At 41.4% G+C, this 15,285-nt stretch overlaps 1 long non-coding RNA gene across 1 annotated transcript; it reads left to right on the forward strand.

Moving 5' to 3' along the window:
- The first annotated feature begins 236 nt into the window (after nt 1–236).
- On the forward strand, nt 237–15,079 carry LOC122457972. The gene is made up of 3 exons (XR_006277768.1): nt 237–332; nt 6,749–6,752; nt 15,041–15,079. It is a non-coding gene; the product is annotated as an uncharacterized LOC122457972 (long non-coding RNA).
- Nucleotides 15,080–15,285: the final 206 nt, after the last annotated feature.

Here is a 15,285-nt window from a genome sequence, read left to right on the forward strand (position 1 = left end):
TCAGATGTCACCTAAAAGAACAGCATGGGAGTGAGGATTTTCCCCATATCCTTTACAATGACAACTGATACAAAGAATTCACTTAGCTTCTCTGCCCTGGCCTTGTCTTCTTTGTATGCCCCCTTAGCACCTCTATTGTCCAGGGACCCCATTGATATTTTTGTGGGCGGGGGGGGGGGGGGAGGGACAGGCTACCTGCTTCTGATGTACTTTAAAAATTGCTGTCAGTTTTCGTTTCTTTAGCTAGTTGCTCTACAGATTCTTTTTTGGCCTGTCTAATCATACCTTTATACTTGACTTGCCTGAGCTTATGCTCCTTTCTATTTTCCTCGGTAGAATATGACTTCCATTTTTTGTCTCTAATCACCTCTTACTCTCTTTAGCCATAATGGCATTTTTTTTTTGCTCCTCTTACTATTTTTTTAAATTGATGTATACGTTTAATCTGAGCCTCTATTATAGTGTTTTCAAAGTTTCCATGCAGCTTGCAGGTGTTTCACTCTTGTGACTGTTCCTTTAAACTTCCATCTAACTAGCCTCCTTGCTTTTGTGTAGTTCCCCTGGCTGAAGTTAAATGCTACTGTGGTGGGTTTATTTAGTATCCCTTCCCCTACAAGGATGCTAAGTTTAATCAGGGTATAGTTTCTATTACCAAGCTGTTCAGGACCCAATCCTATGTGCTACTTGGGACTAAATCAAGAATTGCCTCTCTCCTTGTGAGTTCCAGGACTAGTTGCTCCAAGAAGCTGTCATTAATGGTGTCTAGAAATTTTATCTCTGCATCCTGTCCTGAGGATACATGTACTCAGTCAGTATGGGGATAGTTGAAATCCCCCATTATTACTGGGTTTTCTGTTTTTTGACTCTCAAAGTGTTCTACTTTGGGGAGTCGGGCTCTTGAGGCAGGAAGAAGCATCTTCGTTGGGAGGGGGGGTTGTCTCTTCCCGAGCAGCCAGGGCTCTGGCTGGATAAGGAGGAACCTCTCCTTTTGAGGTTCACCGATTCTCACTAGTCTGCACAGTTTAAGTGGGGAAAGACATGGTTCACCACTGATCCTCCTACTCTGGTCTAGTTACTGGGGCAGCAAGAATAACAGATCCTTAACCTTCCCATGGTGCCTGCTGGACGCCACCTATATGGTGATGACCAAGAGGATCTGCTGCCCTGCCCCACAGGGTGACTGGGCTGGAAAACACGCTGTGGGAGAAACCAACACTTCTGTGTTGAAAAACAATATGATAGCTGATGAAGTGAACTGTAGCTCACGAAAGCTTATGCTCAAATAAATTTGTTAGTCTCTATGGTGCCACCAGTACTCCTCTACTGTTTTTTGTAGGCTCTCTAATCTCCCTGAGTGTTTCAGTCACTGTCACCAGCCTTGTCAGGTGGTTGGTATCATATTCCTACTGCTATACTCTTATTTTTCAAGCATGGAATGTCTGTCTATAGAGTTTCTATGGTACAGTTGATTCACTTAAGATTTTTTACTAGACTTGATTCTATCCTTTGTGCCACTCTCCCACCAGCCCAACCTACTGTCATTCATATATATTTTGTACACTGGTTTTACCATGTCCCATTGACTATCATCATTCCACCAAGTTTCTATGTGCCTATTATATCAATAGCTTCATTTTAATACCAGCACTCAAGTTCATTCAACTTGGTATTTAGACTTCTTGCACTTTTATATGTGTGCTGATACAACTTGTCAATATTTAGTTGTCTCCCTGTGATGTGATTGAATTGGACTCTTTAATTTGACTGCTTCTCCTCAGTTCCTACCTGTACTTTATCATCTACTATCCTTTCCTCTTTAGCAGGATATAGAGTATCCCCATTAATAAATGTCTCTGTCCAAACCATGTGCTCCTCTGCACCTGTTGACTTTCCACCAGACCTTGATTTAAAAACTCTTCTATGACCTTTTTAATTTATATGTCAACAATCAGGTTCTATTTTGGAGTAGGTAGAGTCCACCCTTCCTGTATAGGCTCTTCTTTTCCCATAAGGTTCTCCAGTTCCTAATAAAGCTAAATTTCCCTCCTCCAAATACCATAATCTCATTCACAGCACTTCTCCCCTCTCCTCGCACCTCCTGCCAGCTGCAATCAGCTGTTTTGCAACATGCAGGAGGCTTGTGGGGGAGGGATGACAAGTGAGGACACAGCATGCTCGGGGGAGGGGATGGAACAAAGTAGGGGTGGGGACTTGGGAGAAAGGGTGGGATGGGGGCAGGAAGAGGCAAAGCGGGGTGATGCCTTAGGGGAAGGGGTGGGGTGGGGGCAAGGCCTGGGGCAGAAAGTTGGTGCCTGTGGTTCCCAGAATGGTTCAGTCCTGAAAATCTATTGGTCTCTGTGCAGCCCCATGGTCAGTGCCAAGGAAGGCATCCCTTAGCATACCAGTGAAGAGTCTGAGAGCATGGTGTGCTATGGCATTTTTGTCCATCCTGGTGACGTGGCTAAAGAGCTTTTGAATATATGATGAGTAACTGAAGGAAGGACAGATCTTTGAGATGGACATTTTGCAAAGTCAAACCACTTTATGCTTATACTTAGGATTTAGCACTGATGGTGCATGTGCAATGCCTCTAGCTGTGCCAAGTCTGTGTGTGTGTGTTTAAAAAAAAAAAAAAGTCCAGGTGACTTGTACAGCAATACAGATAGTACTGCATGAGTTAACTGCGATTAATCGACAGCCCTACTAGAAATTTTAAAATTTTGCATTATTAGTACACATGCATTAAGCACATTGATTTACTGACAAAATTCTAAACATCCTTTAGGCAAGTAAAGACCTGCCTTTTGTGACCATTCAAACTGACAAAAATAGTTGCTTGATGGTTGTAGCCTTCTGTAATAGGGTCTGCTTTCCCTGCACTAGCCCAGACAGGGTTAAGCCCATATTTCTGACAGCAGAAGTATGCTCAAAATGCTCTAGCAATATAAAGGGAGGAAGACCAGCTCATTCTGGGCTGGAGACTGCAGGGGAAGGACTTGTCTGGGAAGCTCCTGCAGCGGGCCAGCCATAGCTCCTGACCGCACCAGGAATTAGAGCCTCCCTGGGCCACGTCTCATGGGAGACCCCAACACAGACACTGGTAGAAAGTGACCCAGGGAGGGTGACAGAGTGGTACCTCACACTGAGGTTTCCCGGGTGGAGTTTGGTAGGGCCCCCCCCCGCTGAGTCAGTGGCAAGTTGCTATACCACTGTTAGGGCCCTGGCCCAGGGCCCAGTGGAGCTGGGAGGGCCCAGGCCCCCCTACCTGGGCTGCCACACCCCTTGGTGGGCGCCACACCCCATAGACTCTGGCTGCTAGGCCATGCTGCCCTGATCCTAGAGACGTAGACTGTCACACCTGCCTATAAAGGTGGAGCAGAATTGCACTCAGTATATTTAGGTATATTTTAGGCTCTTTGCATTAGGTTGTGTGATAGGAGTGGTATCTTGTATAGGATTCTCCATGTATTAAATAAAAACAGCAATAAAATATTTGCTGATCTACTTATTTCTAAAATAACTTTTTTACATGACATTCCAGATCAAATTCTGCTTTCCAGTTACACTTGGATAAGGTTGAAGTGATTTACTAAATTCAGAGTCACTCCAGCTTTACATTAGTGTAAACTGAGTACAGAATTTGGCATGGCATTTATTGTGTGTATAAACCCTGTAATGCAAGGGTTGCCATGATGCATACAGAGCACCAGTAAAGGGTGGCAGAATCTTGGCCTCAGTAAGTAAGAGAATAAAAGGATATGAAGATCAAAATAGCAAACTGTGGCAGCTCTTAGGTTCCATTAGTTAAAGTAAAACTTCCTGTTTGAGCAAAACCTCCTAACTTTAATCAATATATGTACTTTTGTTAGAACAGCTATTATCCCATTTCCATTCCAAATAGGGTGACCAGATGTCCTGATTTTAGAGGCTTTGTCTTATATATGTGCCTATTACCACCCCCACTCCCTGTTCTGATTTTTCAGTTGCTGTCTGGTCACCCTACAACCAAATCACCCTGTTGGGAGGAGTTGTTAGTTTTGAGGTTTTTCAGCTGTACTGCAATACAATCGAGGATCAAGGCCCCATAGTCCCAGGCTCTGTGCAGATATATCAACTTGACAATTGTTCTATTTGCATTAGACAAAGAATGGAATGGATTTTCCACACCTGGAGCCTAATCCTTCTGTTCTTAATCTTGCAGGTAGTTTAATTCAAGTCAATGGGGTCACTTGCATGAGTAAAGCAAGCAGGGTTCTTGCTCAGTACTGCAGTTAATTAAAAGGATGGGGAAGAGTATTCTAGCATTCATATATCAGTAGCTGATTTCCCGCAACCCCCAGAAACAAGCTTTTAAAGGTGCATTTCTCCCCTCCCCCTCAAAAGCTAGACTGAATGTGTTCTTCCTCTTAGGTTTCAGTTCCCAGTTAGGGAATGATAAATCACCACAATCTCTTCCGAGGGCTTGTATACATTCCAGAATAATATCACTGTAGTTGTACAACTGTACCTTTCAGAATAAGAGTGCCAACGTGGAGAGGGATACTGGTATAACTACAATGGCATTATTATGCCAGTATAGTTACACTGGTAAGTCTCCCATTGTAAAGATTCCCATTTGGCATCTCTATTCCAAAAGCCTGATCCTGGGAGGTGCGGAAGTCCTAAAACTACCATTTAAGTTTTCACTTCTCAGGATCAAGTCATAAATGAAAGTGCCTTCCTTTACATTGCATCGTGCTCTCATTGAATGAGCTTTCTTGATTGTGTAGCGTATATGAAACTTTTTAAAGATCTCCAACATTTAGAAAACAAGTGGTGGTGTTGTGTTGTGTAGTTTTTTTTTGTTTTTGTTTTTTAAAAAAAACACCAAAAACCTTTTATCTACTCTTAATCCCAGGGTTGGAAAATGCTTTGCTTTTCCCCCGCTGACCTCCTAGCGGGAGGGGGGGGGGTAAAATGATGGATGTGAGGCCCATTGAATCATTCTAGAAATTGTCATAGGGTAGTAAATTAAAATATATTCCATGTTTTTTTTTCTGCCCTGCATTGACTAGTAGTAAATAAACAGTAAGTAACCTTAATGAGAGTTTTAAATGAGTATAGAATCATAGAAACAGGTTATTGATATTAACAACATTCTGCACTGTTTAGATTAATTGTATATTATAGCAATAGTTCAGAGAAACCATTTAATTAATATTACAAAACCAAACTGTCAAAGCTAAGATTTTATGTCCTATCCTATTTATTTAGTCCTGCAGCCACAGATGCAGTGTTAGACTTGCTTTTTTTAAAATCTGCATGGTGCATGTCACACAAAGGGAAAGCTCTGCCCTAATGAGTTAAATAAAGATTATTTCTGGGAAAGTCTTGGTTTTCTTTTTTGCATTTCACAATTTAAGGTATCTTACAAATGAAGCCTTTTCTTAACGATTTCTCATGTGTTTCAAAACTGCTATTGATTTCAGTAGGGCCTGGATTCACTTGTGCTCCTCATGAAAGAGTGCTATCAGGTTCACTGCTGGGCATTCTGGATTTTCATGTCTGAAGACTCTGGTTCAAGACTGGTTGAGGTTTATTCTATTCAGGTTCTTCCATTATCATCTGCATCTAGGCGCCTTTGGGTAAAATTTTCAAAGTCACCTAGGTGACTTGGGGGCTATACTACAAGGGGATTTGGACATCTAACTGCCTTTTCAGGCACCTAAATCCAAAATTTAGATCCTCAGAACCCTTGTTCATCAGCTGTGTGATCCTTTAGGTGCCTAAACTTCTGTTGGTAAAGTTTTCTAGGTGCTTAAACTTCTGGTAATGTCCATACTCTGTTTCCTCACCTAGCACCTACCTCAGTCTTGGTGGGACTTTCAAATTAAGCATCCCCCTGCCTTTTTCAGTTTCAGGGTGTGAGTGAGTAGGTGTGCACAGGATACATCTACTGGATTTCCCAACCCCCAGCCCAGCAAGAGGAGCTACCCCCTTTATACCTGGAACACTCACCCACAATGTGGGAGACCTTACTTCAAAGCTTCCATTTACCTGATGTTGAAACTCCCATCTCCCAGGAAAGTGCTCAACCCCTGAGCTATGGCCTATGTCTCCCACAAGCTCCCCTGTTGAAGCTATGCCACTTCATATAAAATACTTCAAGGGCCTGCACCGGTCTCCCACCTCCTCTGTGAGTGCCCTAACCACTGGGCTTGAAAGTCAGTCATTCCCTCTCTGGCCCAATTTCTAACTAATTATTTATATAAAGTGGAATAGCTGAGAACACATTGAGAGAGATGCTCCAGAATATCCCATAAATGAGGGTAGGTGTTAGACCGGAGTTAAAGTCATTGCTCTACATCAGTCAGATGAGATATTTGAACCAGATCTCCTACATGTTTGGTGACTGTGTTAATCACTGGACTATTGGGTATAAGGGCACCACTGTTCTGTATGGGTCCTGATCTGGTAGGCATGCTGTGATGCCACACCCTTCCATCACCACTTCCTGTTGATTAGGTGAGGCAGCTCCCAATTCAGCATTTTGGCTTCTCCTCCCCCCCCCCTGTGTTGTACAGGCTCCCTAATTCAAGGCTGTGGATTCTACTACATGGCAGAGTGTCTAAAAGTTTGGCATTGTAAAGCTGAGTCTATAGATCCTCTTGTAGATCCAGCCTTAAGCTCCTAAGCCTCACTTTCAAAAGTGACTTTCAATGGGTCTAAAGTATTTGTCATTTTGTAAAAGGGGCTTAGGCTAAGTCAGGTAAGTGCTTTTGAAAATTGTACCCCTTGTGTATTGAAAAGAAAACATCAAGCTGTTTTGATTTTTGCCAGAACCACTTGCTTTTGATTTTAGGACTAAAGCTCCAGCAACCTCAGATCTTACTTTCCCAGAAAAAATCTTTTGTGGAAACATGGAACAAAGTCTCACTTCCTAATAATTGTAATAACTGCATTGTATTTTTTTAAGTAAGAAAGTTAATTAAATACAATAAAATCTTCCAGTATTTTAATACAGCTCTAATATTAGTTGACGTATAACAAAGTTAGTAAAGGTATGAAAATAATAGATGGATTGAAATAGGTCATATGGAATACCTCCATCTCTCCACAGGATTGCTTAATTGAGGATAACTGCTTCCTTTGAATGTAATAGAATACTAACAAGCCAATACTCCAGTTCCTGGGCCTTATTCTTCATGTACTTTTATGCTGGTGTAATTCTATTAGCTTTAGTGGATGTACTCCTGATTTCCACAACACAAAAGAAGAGAATCAGGCTCTAAGTTTAATGAGGAGGCTTCTGACATCAAATCTTCTCTTTCGTGTTGCAAACCACTGTAGCCAGGGAGAATGACACCTGTCCTACCTAAGCACCTGTTGGATATAGTGGGTATCTGTACTGTCTCTTGGTAAACGAAAAGGTTTTGGTTTCTTTACTTTGGGCTCTTCTTTTGTCATATTTTCTTTCCCTCTTTGTGTAACTTAAATTCTCAAAAAATTGCACCATTTTGTACTGACAGTTTTCCCTTAAATTAAATGACCTCTTGCAGTGAACTTCCATTGTGTAATGGCAGCAGAATATGGCCTATAGTCTTCTGTCATTCCAAAATATGCTTTCATTATATAAGATGCATTTTTATTCATCAGGGTCTTTCTTCACAGACACAAATCACAATCATAGAGCAGATGCTATTCTGCAAAACTAGGAGATGCATAATGATTTAAGTGACAGCCACTCATTTATTGTTCCTATAATCTAATCACTATGATAGAAGATTCCAGCTGTACAGAATAGAACCAGTTTTAAAAGCCCATATTTTTCACTTACTCTGTCTCTAATATATTTGTATAATTGGCAAAGCAATATATTCTCTGCTGATTAAAATGGATATTTTATTATATTCTCTACATCTGAATAGTCTTGTTGCCAGTGGCAACCACAAAAGGAATAAATGCAAACAGCCAATAAAGTTCCTGTTTGTTTTCTAACTGTGAGTACAGGACAATTGAGGTAGACAGCTGCTGAGCTCAGCACCTTGGGAGAGGTAAAGGTGACTTTATTGCCATTTGATCAGTGGGGCTGGGGCTTAGGTCAGCCCCTGTTTATGGCAGCTTGTAAAATGTCTGGGTATAGTATGTTCTGGCCACATAAGGGCACAACCCTATAAGGGAATGCTGGAGTGAGGCAGGTGGCATAAAACTGATTACACCAACTTTTCACCATCCCAAAGATTTCCCTGCACCAGCTGGCCACTTAGACCTGGTTTAAGAGTGCTTTGTGCAGCAGGGTGCTGTGAAGGAACCTCATTAGGGCCAAGAACTTGGCCCCAAATTTTCTGTATTTACAAAAATTCTAATAGATTGGCAAGGCAAGATTTCCTTTTACAGAAGTCATATTGACAATTCCCAACATACTGTATTTATCTGTCTGATAATTCTGTTCTTAACTTTGGTACCAGGCAAATTTGTTGAAACTATAGTAAAGCTTACTGGCTTATAATCACCATAATCACTTCTGGAGTCTTTCTTAAAAATCAGCATTATATTAGCTACCTCCACCCCTAGTCATCAGGTACAGAGGCAGTTTTAAGCAATAGGTTACATACCCCAGTACTCCTGGGGGAATTCTGTGCCAAAAATTTAAAAATTCTGCACAGAATATTTTAAAATATGCAGAATTTTGCAGAATTTGATTTGTCAAAATAACACAATATAATGACACCAGTTTCAATTTTTGGTCATTTATTTAAAAATACCCATCAGCAAGTATGTCTGTAACAATACAGATAACAAAAAAGATTCAAGAAATGTTTTTTGACAAATAGATTCTTTAATAGGCATATTAATACAAAACTCTGAGTAATTTATTTAAACTACAATATAGAACCATATTTCCTGTACCCCTCTGAAGCAGTGCAAAGGCTTGGGGGAGTTAGGGGTAACAGAGGAACCAAGGGAGAGGGAAATAATTACTGGGAAGGAGCCTGGGTGTGAACTTGGAGAGGTTTTGGGTATGGATGGGAAAAATATAGAATAGGGGTTTTTGGGGGGGGAGGGGTTAGAGTAATAGACTTTAAGGTCAGAAGGAACCATTATGATCTTCGGGTAATTGGGGAGTTTCCCTTATGCAGATCCAGGCTGACCCCGAGCCTCTCCCATTCAGTCAGGCACATCTGCCCCGTCCCCAAACCCCCATGTCTCCTTGTAGTCCTTATTCACATGTATTCATGCACCCCCGTCCCTGTCACCATGTGGTCCTGCACCTCCCTCCACCCTGTGGTCCTGTGCCTCCACTCTCGTTCAGCCCCTACCCCAGTCTTTTCTCCCCCATTATCCCTTATGAGCCCCTGTCTGACCGCACAGCAGCCTCATGCTGTCTGTCTCCCCATAGCCCATGTTTCCTTACCTGGCCTGACCGGTGCTGTGAAGAAGGCAGGCTCTTTCTCTTCCCTAGCAGGCTGGGAGCTGCTGCTCTCTTCTACTGCCTCAGTGCCCTCTGGTGGGCAAAAGGCAGAACTACAGCAACTTTCCAGCAGAAGCTTTTTACTGCACAAAAAATAATATGCATGGCTCATTAATTATGCACATGCAGTGGTGCCAAATTTCCCCAGAAGTAATACCACAGTTAGTAATTCTGCAATTTCATATTTGGGTTCCTTGAACTTTTGGGTGAATACCTTCTGGTCCTGGTGATTTACTACTGTTTGTTCCAAAGCCTTCTCTACCAACACCTCTATTTTGGACAGTTCCTCAGATTTGTCACCTAAAAAAAATGGCTTGGGGGTAGGGAATCCCCCATATCCTCTGCAATGAAGACTGATATAAAGAATTCATTTAGCTTCTTCACGATGGCCTTGTCTGTTTTTGAGTGCTCCTTTAGCACCTTGATCATCAAGTGACTCCTTTGACTGTCTGGCAAACTTCGTGCTTCTGATGTACTTTTAAAAAATGTTTGGTGTTTTTGTCTTTAGGTGGTAGTTCTTCAAATTGTTTCTAGGCCTGCCTTCTTATATTTTTACACTTGCCAGAGTTTATGCTCCTTTCTATTTTCCTCAGTAGGATTTGACTTTTTGCCTCTAGCAGCCTCTTTTACTCTGTTGTTTAGTGATGATAGCATTTTTTTCATCCATTTTTTTTTTTAAATTTGGAGTATATATTTAGTTTGAGCCACTATGGTTTTAAATCTCCAGGCAGTTTTCAGGCATTTCATTTTTGTCTATTAAGTTTAACAAGTTAAAAAGTATCTGCCTTGTTGTTTTGTAGCTCTCCCTTACAAAGATATTACATTATGGTCCAAGCAGTTCAGCTATATGCATCTCTAGGATCAGATCCTGAGCTTCACTTAGGCAATTCTTAATGTAGTCCTTTCCCTGTATGAGTTCCAGGACAAATTGCTCCAAGAAGCAGTCCTGTATGGTGTCTAATATATTGCAGTATTCCCTATCTACAATATAAGAAAATACTGCCATGTCTTATCCCACATTCGGGTAGGACTGGTTGGAACCTGGAATTCCCATTCTGTGAGAAATTCCAAAATTAAAAAAGCTCATTCAACCTATCTCACCTGCAGGGTGTGCATACTGGGGAATTCCCACTAACAATAGCACATGGAGTAACAACCATCATGGGCAAAGAGATCCAGCAGATCAAAGATGGCTTTGTGGACCTTGGATGACAACTGAAGCCTAAGTGGATATTAGTGTTCTTTTCTGAAGTTTTTATGGTGCAACCACATGCTGAGAGACTGACTGCAAAGAGGGTCTGGGTTTCATGGAATGCTGGAATATTTTCAGCAATGATGTAAGATTGCTTGTTTGGGAGAAATGGTCCTTACTTATGCAGAAGGGATAGCTTGGTTCTAACCATGCTGGGTTTAACTAGGTAGAAAGTAGTGAGTTGAGTAGCTTTTGCTTAACTACAAAAGATCTATACTTCCATCATACAAAATAAGGCAGCAGATGGAGTTGCTAGGAAACAGAAGGCAAATAACAAGTGGAGTATTAATGTACTATAATGTCTACACACAAAAAGCAAAGAGTATGATGAAATAAGCAGGAGTTACAGAGCTCACCCTGAAAATTGTTACCCTTGCACATGAACCTTTGTGGTAATGTTAGGATTTTAATAGTAATAACTCTAAAAGTGATGTTACACGATAGTCTGTGACTCATTGGATTTTTGTAATATAAATGTCATAGATGGGCTCTATAGCGGAGAGACAAAAAAGATGGCACTTCCATGCTCCACAAGTACTGCAAATGCTTTTGATTTTGAAATTCTCTAAAGGATGAAAAGAGTGAGAAAAATGAGAGAAGTCTGAGTGGGCATTAATTATATAACACCAGGACCTAGAGAGAATGAATGATACATTTGTAGATCAGTTCTTGAGGTACTTGAAAGCCTAGAATACTCTCCTGATGAGGGAATATCAACTGCAATGACCTCCATTGGGAACAAATATAAGGAGTAAGATGCATCATGCATGAGCCTCTTAAGTGACACAAGACAAAAGAAAGAATCCAACCAGAGTTAGCCTGCTTATGCTTATTGCTAATGTTGAGACTGAGAACAAGGAATCATGTAATAATCAACTATGAGCTACTCTAGTTTAATACAGTATGGAAAGCGTCCACAGACTGCACTACTGCATGGGTCTCGAATATCAAGAAAGCAAACTTTAGAGAATTAAGAAATCTGAACAATGTGCAATAAGAGAAATTATTCAATCTCATGCAGTGGAAGAAGACTGGAGGATAGAAGAGGATGTTTCAATAAAGGAAAAAAAGTAACTGAAAAAGAAAATAAGCAGTATCCAATCTGGCTAAATGAAGGACTGTTCAAAGATCTGAGGATTAAAAGAACAAAACAAAATAAAAACCAACCCACGAATGGGACAATGGCAGAGGCAACTGAACAAGATTACAAAGAATCTTTTGAGGCCTAAAAGAATAGCTAAGAGCAGAAACAAAACAAAAATGGACTACTGTTATTCAAGTCAGAGATCTTTAGAGTAAGTGCTTTTATACACTCTATGAACAGGGAAATGAAATGCAAGAAAAAGTAGGCTGGATGATCAGAAATGACTGATTTTTCTAAATGGGGTGTGTGGGGGGTGGACTACCAATTTAGAAAGTAGTACAAGTAATTCTGGCAAATACTGTTTGGCAAGTCTAATGTCTTTAAATAATGGGACAAGAGTTATTATCCATTTAGAAGATAACAGAACTATGATTATCAAGCAGAATGGGTTTATACAGAACAAATCATGCCAGAGAACTTTCTTAGAAGAATTATGAAATCAGTGGAGAAAAAGAATTCAGATGTAAGCAAGATCCGAATGAATGCTTCCCTGATAGCTAACTGGGATGGGGAGAGACTTTGGGTGTGTTTATGTAAATCCAGTTTGCTCCTGCCCTACTTAGATATTCAGCAGATAGAGTGGTGTAAAAGTAATCAACTTTGTCTGCTGTTGGGTTACAAATCACCTTAGTATTGAATGCAGGGGTAGTGAAATACCAATCTTGTAATTATTGTAGGAATACAGGGACGCAGGACTGTGCTTAACCTGTCCCAAATAAGGGGGTCACCCTCAGTTGAAAGAACCCTGTTAAGCCAGGGGCTCAAATGCCAGAGCCCTGTGAAAGTAAGAGCGGTGGGGCTTGGTGTCCCAGCCAGGAGGCTGCAAAGCCTCCCCAAGAGTCCTCTCTGGAGTGGTTACATTTGTTCCTCCCCACTGTTCAAGAAAGAGCTAAATAGGGTTAATTAGGAGCTTCTTTGTTCTTTTAAATGCTCAGTCAGAGCTGAAACCATGTTGTGGTAGGACTGTGTTTCTGCCCAGCCTGCAAAGAGCTGAAAATTACTAAGAGACTGATTTGCAGAGGTCACAGCAGAGAGGTGCAGAAGGCGACTGATAGTCAGCAAACAAGTGGCTGGTGAGGCAGATGGTGCAGCAGGGCGGCTGGCGGAGAGGTGCAGCTGGCAGAGAGGAGTGGCTGGAAGGGTGGTTGGCAGAAAGGCATGGCCAACAGGGCGGCTGGCGGAGAGGGCCAGAGCAGAGCTCCACAGAGAGAGGCGGTAACCGAGCGCTCAAGAAGCAGAGTGACTAAGGTGCCTCTTTACATGGTCCACTTGGCAGGAGGGGGGGCCGCGGGGTGGAAGGAGGTGAACTCTGCAGATACGCCTCTGAATTCTGGGTCTGCACTGATGAAGGACAGTAACTGTGAGTGGGGTGCAGAGAAGGGTTGGGCACGTGAAAGGGACTTTTGGGTTGCTGGACTTAAGAACCTCAGGGGAAAAGGACACTGACCAGCTTACTTGGGGGTGGGTCTTTTGATCGTGGTTTATGTTTATGAACCCTGATTGTGGCGTGTTTCCCAAATGAATGCCCAGTTACTTTCCTCCTTTTATTAAAAGTTTCTTTTCTACACTCGGACTCTATGCTTGCAAGTGGGGAAGTATTGCCTTTCAGAAGCGCCAAGGGGTGGTGTCATTTTCTCAGGCTGCTGGGTGGGGACTTGAGACAGTTTTCTGTTGCATCTTCCCTCATATGGGACCCGTTCCAAACCCCTAATCATTTTAGTTGCCCTTTTCTGAGCCTTTTCTGAGCCAGTATATCTTTTTTGAGACGAGGGGACCACATCTGTACGCAATATTCAAGATGTGGGCGTACCATGAATTTATATAAGGGCAATAAGATATTCTCAGTCTTATTCTCGATCCCTTTTTTAATGATTCCTAACATCCCGTTTGCTTTTTTGACTGCCGCTGCACATTGTGCGGACGTCTTCAGAGAACTATCCACGATGACGCCAAGATCTTTCTCCTGATTAGTTGTAGCTAAATTAGCCCCATCATATTCTATGTATAGTTGGGGTTATTTTTTCCAATGTGCATTACTTTACATTTATCCACATTACATTTCATTTACCGTTTTGTTGCCCAATCACTTAGTTTTGTGAGATCTTTTTGAAGTTCTTCACAGTCTGCTTTGGTCTTAACAATCTTGAGCAGTTTAGTATCATCTGCAAACTTTGCCACCTCACTGTTTACCCCTTTCTCCAGATCATTTATGAATAAGTTGAATAGGATTGGTCCCAGGACTGACCCTGGGGGAACACCAGTAGTTACCCCTTTCCATTCTGAAAATTTACCATTTATTCCTACACTTTGTTCCCTGTCTTTTAACCAGTTCTCAGTCCATGAAAGGATCTTCCCTCTTATCCCATGACAACTTAATTTATGTAAGAGCCTTTAGTGAGGAACCTTGTCAAAGGCTTTCTGGAAATCTAATCTATGTCCACTGGATCCCCCTTGTTCACATGTTTGTTGACCCCCTCAAAGAACTCAAATAGATTAGTAAGACATGATTTCCCTTTACAGAAACCATGTTGACTTTTGCGCAACAATTTATGTTCTTCTTTGTGTCTGACAATTTTATTCTTTACTATTGTTTCAACGAATTTTCCCGGTACTGACGTTAGACTTGCCTGTCTGTAATTGCCAGGATCACCTCTAGATCCCTTCTTAATATTGGAGTTACATTAGCTATTTTCCAGTCATTGGGGAAAAAAAACAGTAGCTAATTTAAAGGACAGGTTACAAACCATAGTTAATAGTTCCGCAATTTCACATTTGAGTTCTTTCAGAACTCTTGGGTGAATGCCATCTGGTCCCAGTGACTTGTTACTGTTAAGTTTCTCAATTAATTCCAAAATCTCCTCTAGTGACACTTCAATCTGTGACAATTTGTCACCTACAAAAGACGGCTCAGGTTTGGGAATCTCCCTAACATCCTCAGCCATGAAGACTGAAGCAAAGAATTCATTTAGTTTCTCCACGATGACTTTATCGTCTTTAAGTGCTCCTTTTGTATCTCGATCATCCAGCGGCCCCACTGGTTGTTTAGCAGGCTTCCTGCTTCTGATGTACTTAAACATTTTATTACCTTTTGAGTTTTTGGCTAGCTGTTCTTCAAACGCCTTTTTGGCTTTTCTTATTATATTTTTACATTTAATTTGGCAGTATTTATGCTCCTTTCTATTTTACCTCATAGGATTTGACTTCCACTTTTTAAAAGATGCCTTTTTCTCTCACTGCTTCTTTTACATGGTTGTTAAGCCATGGTGGCTCTTTTTGAGTTCTTTTACTGTGTTTGTTTTTTAATTTGGGGTATACATTTTAAGTTGAGCCTCTATTATGGTGTCTTTGAAAAGTGTCCATGCAGCTTGCAGGGATTTCACCCTAGTTGCTGTACCTGTTTTTGTTTAACCAACCTCCTCATTCTTGCATAGTTCCCTT

The sequence above is a fragment of the Dermochelys coriacea genome, chromosome 1 (assembly GCF_009764565.3).
Source record: "Dermochelys coriacea isolate rDerCor1 chromosome 1, rDerCor1.pri.v4, whole genome shotgun sequence".
NCBI classification, from domain to species: domain Eukaryota; kingdom Metazoa; phylum Chordata; order Testudines; family Dermochelyidae; genus Dermochelys; species Dermochelys coriacea.